Genomic DNA, 13,648 nt, shown 5'->3' on the forward strand with positions numbered 1-13,648 from the left:
TGCTGGGAGGAGATAGGAAACAAACATGGTCTCCATTGTAGAAATCACATGATATCTTTGTCTAATCATTCATCTGAACCTCCTCCATAACACTCTCTGTGGTGCTATCAATGACAACATGCTATGATTGTGTCACTGCCTAAAATCTGAAACTTAAATTTTCCAGGGTGCGTTTTAACTTCTTTATTTGTACAGAAGGGTTTTCGGGGTTAATGCAGCTCACGGAGGAGCGAGAGATCACTTTTCTAAATTCTCAGCTACACTTCATGTTGATGTGCTGTGCTGTGGGTGGATAAAGAACAGCATGTGGTGACATTACTGTGCTAAGACCTAACCCACTGGAGCAGTTAGAGGAGTAACATGAAGCCCGTCCATATATTTGATACATACATTCCCTCCTCAGTGAAACTCTGATGACCTCCTTGAGAGCCTTTGCTTCCTGTACATCTGGTTTTATCAATGGGACACAACCCCTGAGCACGCACATATAAAGTTGCATGCAAATATACTGCCCGTCACCTCTGCAAGCATCTGTACGCCATGCCTGTGGACCTGCAGGTGCAGAACCATGTTTCAGGCTTAAAATAACTCAGTAGTTCCTTTATCTGTGCCTCTGTGTGCAGAGCTGTAGCCAGCCTGCACTGAGATTGTGACTGGCTAACAAGAAAAATGTACAAGATTAAGGTAGAGTACATTTCTCTGCTCAGTGCGAAACATTTCAGACATCACTGACATACTCGGTCCCACCTATTGTTCTACTGTACATTCATGTCTGAGTTTTTATTGGATCACAGTGTTCACAGGACATATCAACATCATACCACATTGGCACAGTAAATCTGCCTTGCTATTAAATTTTGTGGCCAATTATTATACGGTCTTCTGTTCGTACATTATTAATTACAATAGACAACATTCCAGCAGCCCTCAGATAACATTACGCCTGATGGTTGCATGTTTCAGTGGTGCTGGCTGTATGTTAACAGGCGACTAATGGCTTTTGTCACATCTCATTCTCTGCAGTCACTCTACACTAATGACATAACAGCAGAGAAATCCTATTGGCCAGCTGTTTATTAGAAGTTTCACGGCATGTCCTTGTGTTCAGTCAGGTAAGAAAGCGACAGCCAGTAAACGTGGAATCGATGAAGCTATGGTTTGGTGAAGAGGAACTGAGAGAAGGCAGAGTTCACTGGTTTGTCAGCTGGGAGAGCTGAGCTGTTTAGTGAGAGAAAAGAAACACATCATAGAAAATGTGTGTGAGAGAGCCGGTATGGGGGTGAGCCTGGTGTTACAGAGTTATAAAAAAAACATGCCGTCAGTTCTCAGAAAGCACAGAGCTGGTTGCCATGGGAATGCTGCAGGGAGCTCCTCATCCTCCCACCAATGGGCTACAGCAATTTCTTACCGCGGGAAATCTGGCTTGTTGCCTAGGAGACCAGAGGCTGTGTTCTCCAGCTCAAATGGAGAGGTGTTTCTGCCCGGCTGTGACTTTAAACACTGTGGTGAAAGAATAGGTTTACACAGATATACTGTGTGTAGTAGTGCTGTATGGGGGCAAGATTGATCCGTTAATTGAAACATTTGGATTATTTCTTAAAGGAAGAATCCACACTAAAACTCATAAATGCAGCTAAATTGTACTTTAAAAAAAATCAATTATCCAAAATCTACAATAAAAATAGCAAGCATACTTGGGACAAACCTGAAGACTAGCTGAAACATACAAAGACTGCACAAACCTCACAAGTTTTTTTCCACCAACTTGCACAGGTGTTTCATCTTTGACGGTCAGTAAGGACCCTGAGTAAACACATTGACCCACTGGTCACTAGAGCTCAGGTGGTAGAACATCCTGCGAGAATGTCAGTCGTCATATGTTCTTGCTCCAAAATGAACATCGAAGTCAATTTGCCCTGAAAAAGTCAGAGAGGGTGAAAAAAATCTGGCTGAGATCCTGAATGGAGAGACGTCATCAGCTGCTGATGTCAGCTGCAGCACATATCAAACATGTTAAAAAGATCTTTGAGAGCGACTGGAGCTGACAACCAAAGATTAGGATCTTTACATATCACACACTGTATGATTTTATGTTCTGAGACAGGAGTCAGTGGTAAAAAAACAAAACAAAAAAAAAAAACACCTCTTCTGCTGTGTGAATATATGGACCCTTCAGAGACAGAGCAGTTATTGTGACGAGCCCAAACATGCTCCCGGCTCGCTAGCATGTTAGCAGGTAGCTCAGCACCTACAGTAGCTCACCAGCTTGTCCTGCATGTACTGTAGTCACTGTCCCAGCTGTTTGTCACAACATGTAGGACAAGGCTGGAGTTAATCTGTAAATCAACACAAGAATAGACCAAAACCATAGGCCATCCCTCAATACTTTCCAAAGACAGAAATCTCAAAAAGGGCTCTCACATACACTACATTTCCTAAAAGACTCGTTAACATCCTAAAATAGCTTTTTAGCAAATGCTACTCAAACAGGAGGAAAGAGCGCAGTGGTTTAGTCTATTTTTAGCTTTAGATTAATGCACATTTGGTGCTCCAGTGAGTATTTCCAGCAGCAGGACGGTGTGTCAAAATAAACTACAGTGTGTGTGTGTGTGTGTGTGTGTGTGTGCGCGCGCGTGTGTGTGTGTGTTCATGGTCGTGAAGGTACGTTACCGTGCAGCCGTGTGGCTCACTGATGTGCTTTTAGTAGTGCGTTCAGCATTGAGCTCTATGGCACAGAGGAAGTAGGCTTTGCTGACACATACAGTACTTGTTAGGAGGATCAACTTGTTATTGGTTTTGGTCTTTTTATGGGATTTGTTGACAAGAAGAAAAATACAGAAAATCAACAGACTTATCTTTTTATCCCAAACCATACTACCACAGAGACATACAGTTTGAGTTTGTAGTGATAGATAGTGATTAACTGTTGCTGATAACTACATTTACACTGATGTTTTGAGTGTAAGAAGAGGATGATGGATTACTCAGTTAACAAAAATTAGTTTGACAATACAATGTCAAAGTAACTTTGTGTTTGAAAGATTTGGCTGACAAAGCATTCCAGGGGAGCATTGTGTGTGATATTTCACATTTAGCTGCAGTGCAAAGAATGAAGCACAAGAGAAAGTATTCAAACACATGATGAATTATTGATAAGTCAGCCATCTGGAGATGCAAATAACCTCCTACTAATCCACCAAGGACAACACCTGAGTGCATGACAGCACTGCAATGCAGGGGGAAACATCACAAAGGATATTACATGACAGTGAACTGAAAAACTATACCTGATCTACAAAAGTTGGGACACTGTGTTAAACATAAATAAAAACAGAATTCAATCATTTGTATTTATATTTTACAAAGTGTTCTTGAGCCCATGCAGTATTATTCTTTATACAATCATGTGTTCACAAAGTGGTGAACCTCGCTCCATCCTTGCTTGTGAATGACTGAGCCTTTCCAGGATGCCTCTTTCATCCCTGCCTTTTTAATTATATATAGATATATATTTTACTTTTTAAGCATTTTTCCATTTTCCAAGAAAAAATGAAAAAGCTTAAGTCACAGTCGGAATCACTGTAAAATACAACATGTATTTATCGCTCCTCAATACAACCTGGTGCATTAGTGGTTGCAGTTACAAAAGGCTATGACTGGCTTCAAGTGACTCTTTGGCCTTTTGGACATATTACACACATTTGTGCAAATCCCCTTCTAATGAAAGATAAGCAGCAAAACATACACAACACCACCACTATTCTGTGAATCGTCAGTGCAACCCAACATTTTACTGTCATCATGACAAGATTAAAACACCAAAAAGTGTTTTGATTGAACTTCCAAAGATTAATTTATTCTCCAGTTGTACTTTTTCTCAAACTACAATACAAAGTGCACAATTTCTGAATGTAGACTAAAAAAACACAAACGCTCTGAGTGTCTTACATAAGGTTCAGCCACTTTTTGATACACAAGGTTGATAAAAAAGTGGCTTGTGCATTACTAGTGGTTTGTCCATTATATGCTGAAAAAAATTATGTTTGCAGCACTTTAAAAAATGAAAAACACTTATGCACATTGTAGAAACTGTTTTGGTGCTCGGAACATAAGTATGCTTTTACACATGTTAGACATCCATTCAAAATGAGTCCTCATCTTTAAATTGCACCAAATTATCCTCAACAGAAAAACAGAACTGGCGCTGGACATGAAAAGCGCATGCCTTGTCATGCAAGGCGTGTATCAAGACAGATTTTGGTGTGTGGTGCTCGTGGAGTGCTTCTGTTTTTATCTTCACAAGAGAAGGAGGTCATTCTACTCCCCTGAGTATTTTCTCTGCACTGACATAGACTGGCAGAGACAGACTGAGGGGAAAACAGGAGAGGAAAGGAAAGGTTCAGGTTGGGCTTGATCCAACCCCAACAAGCCAGTTACACTCACTGAACCACATATTCCTGATTTTATGTGATTTGTGAATGTGTGTGGATGTGTTAAAGGTCCAGTCTGTAGGATTTAGTGGCATCTAGCAGTGAGGTTGCAGATTGCAACCAACTGAATACCCCGTCCTCCTCTATGGTGGCCTAGTTTTCAAAGGTGATTGGAAGAAGATACGGAGGTAACAAGAATTCCTCAGGCAGGTCGTTCCACAACCAAGGAGCCCCAACAACAAACATTCTGCCCCCCTTAGTCTTTAAGTGTGAGCTGGGAACAATCAGCAGGTTCCTGCCCGAGGGTCTCAGGCTGCGCTCTGGTTGGTAAGGGGATGGCAGTTCCAATATGTATTCTGGGGCCAGGCCACAAAGGGCTTTGAAAGTAATAAGCAGTATCTTAAAATCAATTCTAAAACAAATGGGCAGTCAGTGTAAGGTCATTAAAATTGGAGTAATGGGTTCTTGTTTCTTGTTTTTCTTTAGGAGCCTTGCTGCTGCATTTTGTACTGCTTGTAGTCTGTTAATTGATTTGTGATTTACACCTGTTAACTTAAAAGTCCAATACAATGGTCCAAGCAGGAGGAAATAAAAGTGTGAATGATAGTTTGTGTTGGCTGCACGGTGGCGCAGCAGGTTGCCGGTTCGGTTCCCGGGTTGGGCCTTTCTGTGTGAAGTTTGCATGTTCTTCCCGTGCATGCGTGGGTTCTCTCCGGGCACTCCGGCTTCCTCCCACAGACCAAAAATATGCTCATTAGGTTAATTGGTGACTGTAAAATTGCCCCTTGGTGTGAGTGTGAGTGTGAATGATTGTGTGTTTGTGTTTGTGCCCTGCGATCGACTGGTGACCAGTCCAGGGTGTACCCCGCCTCTCGCCCGTTGACGGCTGGGATAGGCTCAAGCACCCCCCTGCAACCCCGAAAGGGATACGCAGTATAGAAAATGGATGGATGGATAGTTTGTGTTGATCGTATTCTCACATATCATTCAATGTTAACTGATAAAGGAATTAGGACTGAATGATGGGATGCAGATTGTCAGGACCAATGATAAGGATCTCTGTTTCATCAGAATCTACTATAATTCAGTAACATTTGCTGACATCCATTTTTTGATATCTATATGACAGTTTATAAGACTGGAGAGGTTTGCTTTACTGGGAGATTCAGCTGCATATCATCTGTGTAGCAGTGGACTGAAATATTGTGTCTTACCAAGTGGGAGCATATACAGTGACAATAATATCGGTCCCAGTATCGACCCCTGGAGGACTCCACAAATTACTAAGAACTGAGGGAGACATGGTCACCAGTAGAAACAAAAAATATGGTTTAAGAACAGAACCACTTCAAAGCCATCCCAGATAGTCCAACCCAGTGCTGCAGCCTCTGTATCACAGTTTTGTGGTAAGTTGTTTTAGAAGCTGCAATTAAATTCAAAAACCAGTAGGCTACAAAGATAAAAGACTCTGCAGTATCAATCATTCTTTAAAGATAATTTGTTACTCTAATAAGCACAGTGTCAGAACTGTGATGCTGTCTAAAACCTGAGTTTTCATTAATGTTGTTTTGTCTCAACGCTTCAAGGAGTTGCATGAAGACTATATTGGTCTGTAATTGCTGCATTCTGAAGGATCACTACTGGACAATTGGAATGGAAATCTTCTTGAAATGGGGCTGCATGGCGCAGCAGGTAGTGCACATGCCTCACACCAAGAAGGTTGCCGGTTCGATCCCCGGGTCAGGCGGGGCCTTTCTGTGTGAAGTTTGCATGTTCTTCCCGTGCATGTGTGGGTTCTCTCCGGGTACTCCGGCTTCCTCCCACAGACCAAAAACATGCTCATTAGGTTAATTGATGACTCTAACATTGTCCGTAGGTGTGAGTGTGAGTGTGAATGTTTGTTTGTCCTTGCATGTGGCCCTGCAATCGGCTGGCGACCGGTTCAGGGTGTACCCCGCCTCTCGCCCATTGTAGCTGGGATAGGCTCCACCCCCGAAAGGGATAGGCGGTATAGATAATGGATGGGTGTTTAATATCATATAGTTTATTTGTAGTATAGTTGCCTAAAATTGTATTTACATCTTTATTTTCCACCTTATCTTTAAGTGATGGTCAATTTGCTGGACTTTTTAGCAGAATATCTTAATTACATGTTATTAATATCTCGATTTCTTGCCACGTTAGCAGGTCCAGACTGAAATATCTCAAGAACTTTTGGATGGGTCAATCAGATTTGGGACAGATGTCCATGCTGCCCAGAGGATAAAATCCTAATGCCTTTAGTGATCTCTGGCTTTTCCTCTCCTCTCCTCCTCCTTTGGATCTTCTTGAAATGAAACTTTCAAACCTTTGCACAATTAAGTTTTCAGCTCACTTGAGGTGGAATGATGAATTGGAAACAGATCTGCTGAATGAACAATGACATTTCTTACAGGACTCATGAGAAGACCAAAGTCTTTATTGGTGTCACTTTACACACTGCTTAAAAGCATTTAGTGTAATATTTCTTGGCATGATGTAGCTTTTCTGGAGAGCGCTGATGTTTAACGAGCCATCATTACCCAGTGATGTCACTTGACTAGTTTGCAGTCGTGCCTTTTCGTACTAAAAATTGCACAGTGACATTAGTTTGTGTGTCAAGTTGAAGTAGGACATGGTGCCGGCTTGATGACATAGTGACTGCAGGTCGTGAAGTGGCTGCAAGAAAAGGTCTCCAGACATTATTTCTCATTCAGCAGGGCAGGATTTTGCACAATTGGATGGTGTGACAGCTTTGATCTGGGCTTTTTTGGAAGCATGAGCATGAGCATTCTGGTCAGAGCTTTGAAGCTGGGATTAAAAACAAGCCTACCTAATTAGATAAATCCATGAAAAACGGTGACAGAAAATAGCCACAAAACACAACATGCATGGATGAGCTTGATGCAGCTGTAGAAGAGGTGATTTATTCTCTTAAGGCTGCATATTTCATCAACTGCAATAAAGGACTTCAAACTTTTAACCTGCAACAGCCCATTTTTCTTGGACACCTGGTAGCAATGGAAAGAAGTTATTATGACAACAGAAGCAAACAGTTGCTTTATTTATACATCCAGCTGTTACAACATTATCATTCATTTGGAGTTGTGTTTCTGACAACCTGGCAAATGTCAGTCTAATATTAATCTCTCTTAGCTCAGTTTTGGTCTCTACCAACTCCTGAGGAAAATATTTGACTATTTAACTTATTACCATGTGGTGTGGTTGGACCCTACATCACAGGAAGTCTGTGACTGTTGATTATTGCTGCTCTCAATTTAAATTGAAGGTGTTTGAATCTGAAACAATCATCACAATGTAAACTTGCTGGAGAATCAGTTGTGCTACCAAATTGTGGCGAAAATTGGACATAAAGTCATGTTTTATGCTCCCTGCAAAGCTGACAAATATATATATATTTTTTAAAAATCCCAAAGATTAGCAATAAACACGCACCCATTCTAAATGTAGTTTCAGGTCTGTGCTACATTTTGGAGCACAAATCCCCCACTGCGTGGACACACAAACCAAGCAACTTCTTAGCTTGGTAATAAATGACCTTCCACCCACTAAAACATTCTCATGGACAGGCTGCTATAGTTGAAGGTGTGAGTCAGGGTGTGACTGGGTGGAGGCAGGGAGGCCTGTGATCACCTGTGATGCTTGTGTGAGGATCTAACTCTCACTGTTGCTACACATCTTACCATTAGAGGTCAATAAATTACTTAAAGTGTATTAGACTTCACTTGACCCTTTGAGACTATGACTGATTGAGGGCTTTGCAACACGATTTGACAGTTTGGATGAAAACACCTAATGATGCCTTAACAGTTGAATCAGAGACGCACCAGGAAAGCTTTCTAACACTCACACCCTCGTCTCTCTGTCGACCTCCTTCTGGCTCTCTGCCTGCCTCCTGTTGAATATTTCAGGTTATCACTAATGAAGGAAGTTATCTGTCTCTCACTGCGGCAGGAGCTTTAAATAGAACTGGAACATCAGTTCATTGCTAACAATCCCAGAGCTGTCTGTGTGTGCATGTGTGTATGTGTGTGTGTGAGGGAGACAGAGCGAGAGAGGGTTACACAACCTCACTGACTGGCCTGGCATAATTCTAAAACAGAGAAATTAATGGAATTATTCCGCACATGAAATAGATCTCAGTGTTTTGTTTCAACTGCCCGGCGCTCTGATAATATTAACTACAAGACAAGGATGGAAACCAAAGGAAAAATGACTCTGAAGCTCTGCTGCAGTTAAATGAAGAGGCAGTGGCTCTTGATAAATCAAGCTCATACTCAGATCATCAGGGCTCAGATTCATCTCCACACACATGAATATATTTCATCACATAGCTCAGCTTTAATGTACCCTTGTGCTGCTGTATAGATAATTAAACAGATTATCATTAAAAGGTTTTTTAGAGTGTGGTAATGTCACTTTAAGTTTTATGTTAAATGGGGTTATGTTGAGTCACTTTACCATGGACATAATGGAGTATGATTTAGTTCATATTTAGTCCAGAATGAACCAATGCAACACTGCTTATTATTTAAAGGTACCCTGTCTAGTTTTTGACCAGAGGTGGTGCTATGGAGCATGTTTTGATGGGCGGGTCCCTGTTTTCTTTGTATCACATGCTTTACTTACAAAAGGATGCACATTTTGGGGTGTTTTTTTTTTTTTAAGCATTCCTACCAGCTGCATGCAAGTTGATGGAAGATGACAAATCAAAGTTGCACCATCAGCTGGAGAAAGTGAAGCCAATACGACGGTAAAAGCTGGCGTCTACCTCAAAGATTTGCCACGTCTATCAAATGAAAATCCCTCAGTTTCACGCTATTCCACTGATTGAAAGTTGCTGGCTGTAAGTGTGAGTTAACTTTGAAGGATCTAAGTGAAGGATCAGGGAAGAACCACGAGCTGATGTAAAAATTGATGCGAACAACACAGGTTCCAAAAGTCAGCTTTATAGCAAAGTTCTATTAGGAGGGAAATGTATTGCTGTGTTGCCTGGACAGCTTTACTTTTAACTGTTTGATCAGGTTTCGCACAGAGTTCTTCATTGGTAAACCTTCTCAAACCTGAGGTGGAAAGGGTTCATCTTCAAAAAGAAAAAAAAAAAAGACCTGAAATGTAAGGACAGTTAGAAGTGATCTGACATTGACCTGAGGGTAACTGGACCTGATCCAAAATGCAGTCAACCTGAACAGACCCAGATAGAGAGAGAACACCACCTCTGGCAGCTGCACGATGCACCACCACTTATCAAGTAGCAAGGTTGAAAAAGGGCAGCAATGCACGTCACTTTGCCTGCACTTCAGAGGTCATACTTGCTCTCTAGCCCCAAAAAACGAATTTACTTCTTTGATCACTATGATACACCATATGATCAGGGCTGATAGCCAGTCCACTTGGATCCACTCAATAGCAGGCATACTGACAGACCCGAGACCTGCAGCAATACAATGGATTCCACCCAACTAATAAGTAGAGTTGCACAGAATTTAGACTCAGCTCTAGTCTCTGGTTAGTCTTGGTTACTTGGAACCAAGTGGAGCAGTGAAGATCTATCTATCTATCTATCTATCTATCTATCTATCTATCTATCTATCTATCTATCTATCTATCTATCTATCTATCTATCTAGATATATATATATAAAAGCATATATTAATATGTATAACACTCACTATCACTATCATCATCATCATCATCATCATCATCATCATCATCATCCTGGTTTTCAATGAGAGGTTTAGAATCCACTCAGACAGTGAAAGAGTGAACTCTACATAAGTCAGTGTTCATTTTGAATCCTGACAGTATCTGAAACATACTTCAGTCCTCTTTCTCAGTCCCCTCCCTCCTCCTAAAGCTCAGAGTCTCTGTTTCTCCCTCCCCAGAGAGAGAGGGTGAGAGTCCTCAGAAGTGCTCAGTATCCAACAGAGACACAAGTTGAAGAGACAGACAGACACATAGAGGATTGCCAGCCTGCAGAGATAAAGGCAGACAGAGAAGAGATGGCAAGTCTACAACAGACAGATTTCCAGAGAAAAAAAATGGAGAGAAATGATTAAAAGAGAAGTTCGGCTACATTAAAGTTCAAGCCAAGTTAAGATGTCCAAACTAAGTTCAGTGGAGCTCAGTGAACTGAGATGCCCAGATTTTTTTCTTTTCTACTGGGTGGTATACTGCAGCTTCACAGTCCACATTTTGATCTTGTGCAACAACTGAGAAAATGTGAAAAAATCGAAGCCTCATTTCTATCATTCAGTGCCCAGGTCCACTGCCAGTTCAGTTCCAGGTCTGCAGGTGGAGGTGCACCACTGTCTTCCAAAGTGTGAAATATTAAATAATTAAATATGAAAAATGTTTTTCCTAAAGAAGGTTTCAGTCAAAATCCGAATAATAACAGCTGAGTGTGAAGGCTCTGTCGTTATTATGCAGAATGCATTCTCCAGTAGTGCTGTGCGTGCATGTGCATGCAGGCGTGCGTGTGTGTGGGCGGGTGGCTGTGTGGGTGTGTGTGTGTTTTGGAGTGTGAGCTGTGAGAACTCCAGGCTACACTCCTATTAATAAATGACATTGGCAGAGTTGCATAAGGACACAGCAGCACATCTGACTGTGGAAGACAGAGAGAGATGCAGAAGGAGAACATGTTGGCGGTGACCAATGGCTTGTAAATGTCCTGATTCGACGTGAACTCCATAACCTCCTTCTCAAAAACAGTGTAACAGGAAAATGTCTACCTAGTGCACAGCATTCCCAACTGCTGTCCTGTGCTGATTTTACCCTTCATGATAAAAGTTTCAGTTTTAATTCAGTGAATATTTCTCAGAAGCACAGTGAACTCACCTGCTTTCATCTTAATTCATTGATTCATCTACGGCTGTTCTGCTACATATGTTTATGTCAAATATAAATTTATTTGTGGGGCCATGTTTTTAATGTTTGCAAGGTTATTTATGTATCTAATGCTAGCCTCCACAGCTCATCTGGGCTTGCTGTCTGCTAGCTGTATGTCATGACAGTGGTGACAAGATCTTCATTTTGTTTCCATGTTATCATTCTTTCTGTGTTAGAAATATAAATGGTTTATACTGTATCAACTACTGTATGAGCAGTATTTTGTTAGTGAGTGGGCGTCACATTTCCCCGTTGTGTACAGATCATTGAGTTCGTTTTATGACAGTTGCAGTTATGTTGGAAACTGATCTATTTTATTGTGCTCGAAGACACTACAGAAATGGCACACTGTTTTGTATTAGCGGCAATGTACAAGCTTAGGAGGAAGTCAGTGTGAACGTAGAACATGATTAGAGCCAACAAAGACGTCTGCATTCATCTAGCAATGTTCTTTTGCTCTAGGCTATTTGCAGTCTCCATTATAATCACCTGGTACCTGAATGGAAGTTGCCTTCATTCAGTGTGTGTTACACTTAGAACATACTGAGTGACAGCTGAGCAGAGTCTGCTGTGACGTTTAGCACGCAGACATGCTCTATCTTAAACTGTTACAACAACAACAACAACAACAACAACCAATATTTCAGCTGTATAAAGCTTTTTTCAGCCTCATTTAGCTCATAATATTGGTTGTACAGCCTGCAACTGTAGCGTATGTTTGGGTCTTACTGCTCTCATCAGGGTTGCCAGCTCTCTGTCGCTGTCTGTTGCTCTCATGCTGCCCAAACAAATCTCTTACCAAAACACTGCAGCAGCAGCAGCAGCAACAACAACAACAACAACAACAACAACAACAACAACAACAACAACAACAACAACAACAACAACAACAAGAGAGATTAACAGAGAAACGTATCATGGTCAAAGTCTTTCTGGTACAGTAATGGTTAAACAAAGCCAGTGTTGGTTACACACCATAATTTAATGAGTGTTATTGATTGATGCTTATTGTGTTATCTTTTTTCGTGTGTGTGTGTGTGTGTGTGTGTGTGTGTGTGTGTGTGTGTGTGTGTGTGTGTGTGTGTGTGTGTGTGTGTGTGTGTTGGCGGTGAGGGTGGCTCATGGATTTCAATCACTGACCTCAGATTTCAGTGATGTTAACTTGACATATTAGCCATTTATCTAATTTTATTAATTCATCGGTTTCTTTCAGCTGTTTCTTAGTGGCAAACAGCACCATCGCCCAAACGCTGCTAAAACACAAGTGAATATTAGATTTGGTTTCTTCACACATGCCTCAGAATGAATGCTAGCATTGCACTGTGTCTTAGCTGTAATGACTGTATAAAACAGTATGTCTATCAGTCAGCTTGTCTTGATGTTTTTCTATCCTCTAGCCAAAGTATGAATAAAGCAGCTTTAAATGTCCACTGTTAAGACAGTTAGTCTTGCTGAATAATTGCTGGCCAACAGAAAGGATTTCATGAAGAGCTGATCAAGAGGTGCACACTGTTGACTCCCAAAGCTGACATGCTGCTTGAAGAAAATATGGAACTTAAATACATGAAACACTTCTCATCTGTCTGAATAGTAACACTGTACCAAAAGTAACTGCTCGGCCTTCTTACTGGAGGTACTTGAAGTGGTGATAACTGAAGGAGAGCAGATAAGACTGTTTTCAGATCCCGTATGTGAGAGTCCACTTGCAGAGCAGTTAGATTTTTCATTGGATTTCATATTAAATACATGATGGATTACAAGAAAATGACACAATTTCACTGAATTCTGGGTATGAAAGGTTTGCTAATCTCATTTTAGTCAGAGCCAAAAAAGGCGTTTTATTCTTGTGAAAGATGTGGATCTGTTTGTTCTCTGTGTTCCATCATAGTTTAGCAGTTGTATATTTCTGGTCAAACAAAGGTACACTGCACAATAATGGAGAGCTAATATTTGGTAATAGCGATCGGTTCTCCTCCTGTTCTCTGTTTGGATGAGGATGAAATGAAATGAGCCACACTGTGTGTTTTCCCATTTGCACCTGAACTGTAGTAAGACCTGTCATTCAACAGCTTGAAGACACCCAAACATCAGCTGACATTTCAGCTGTTCTCAGTCATTACTCACTGACTGTCCATCCATCTCCTTTCAAGGCTTAAGTGACAATTCAACTGCCTGTCATGCCTAAACTTAAAAATATATTTTCAAATGCCTTCAGCAAGTACACGTCAACTGATTTTAACTGCTCTTACACTTTATCACACCCTTCAAACCCTTTCAGTGCTTCGCTGTCA

This window comes from Chaetodon trifascialis, chromosome 4, assembly GCF_039877785.1.
Source record: "Chaetodon trifascialis isolate fChaTrf1 chromosome 4, fChaTrf1.hap1, whole genome shotgun sequence".
NCBI lineage: Eukaryota > Metazoa > Chordata > Actinopteri > Chaetodontiformes > Chaetodontidae > Chaetodon > Chaetodon trifascialis.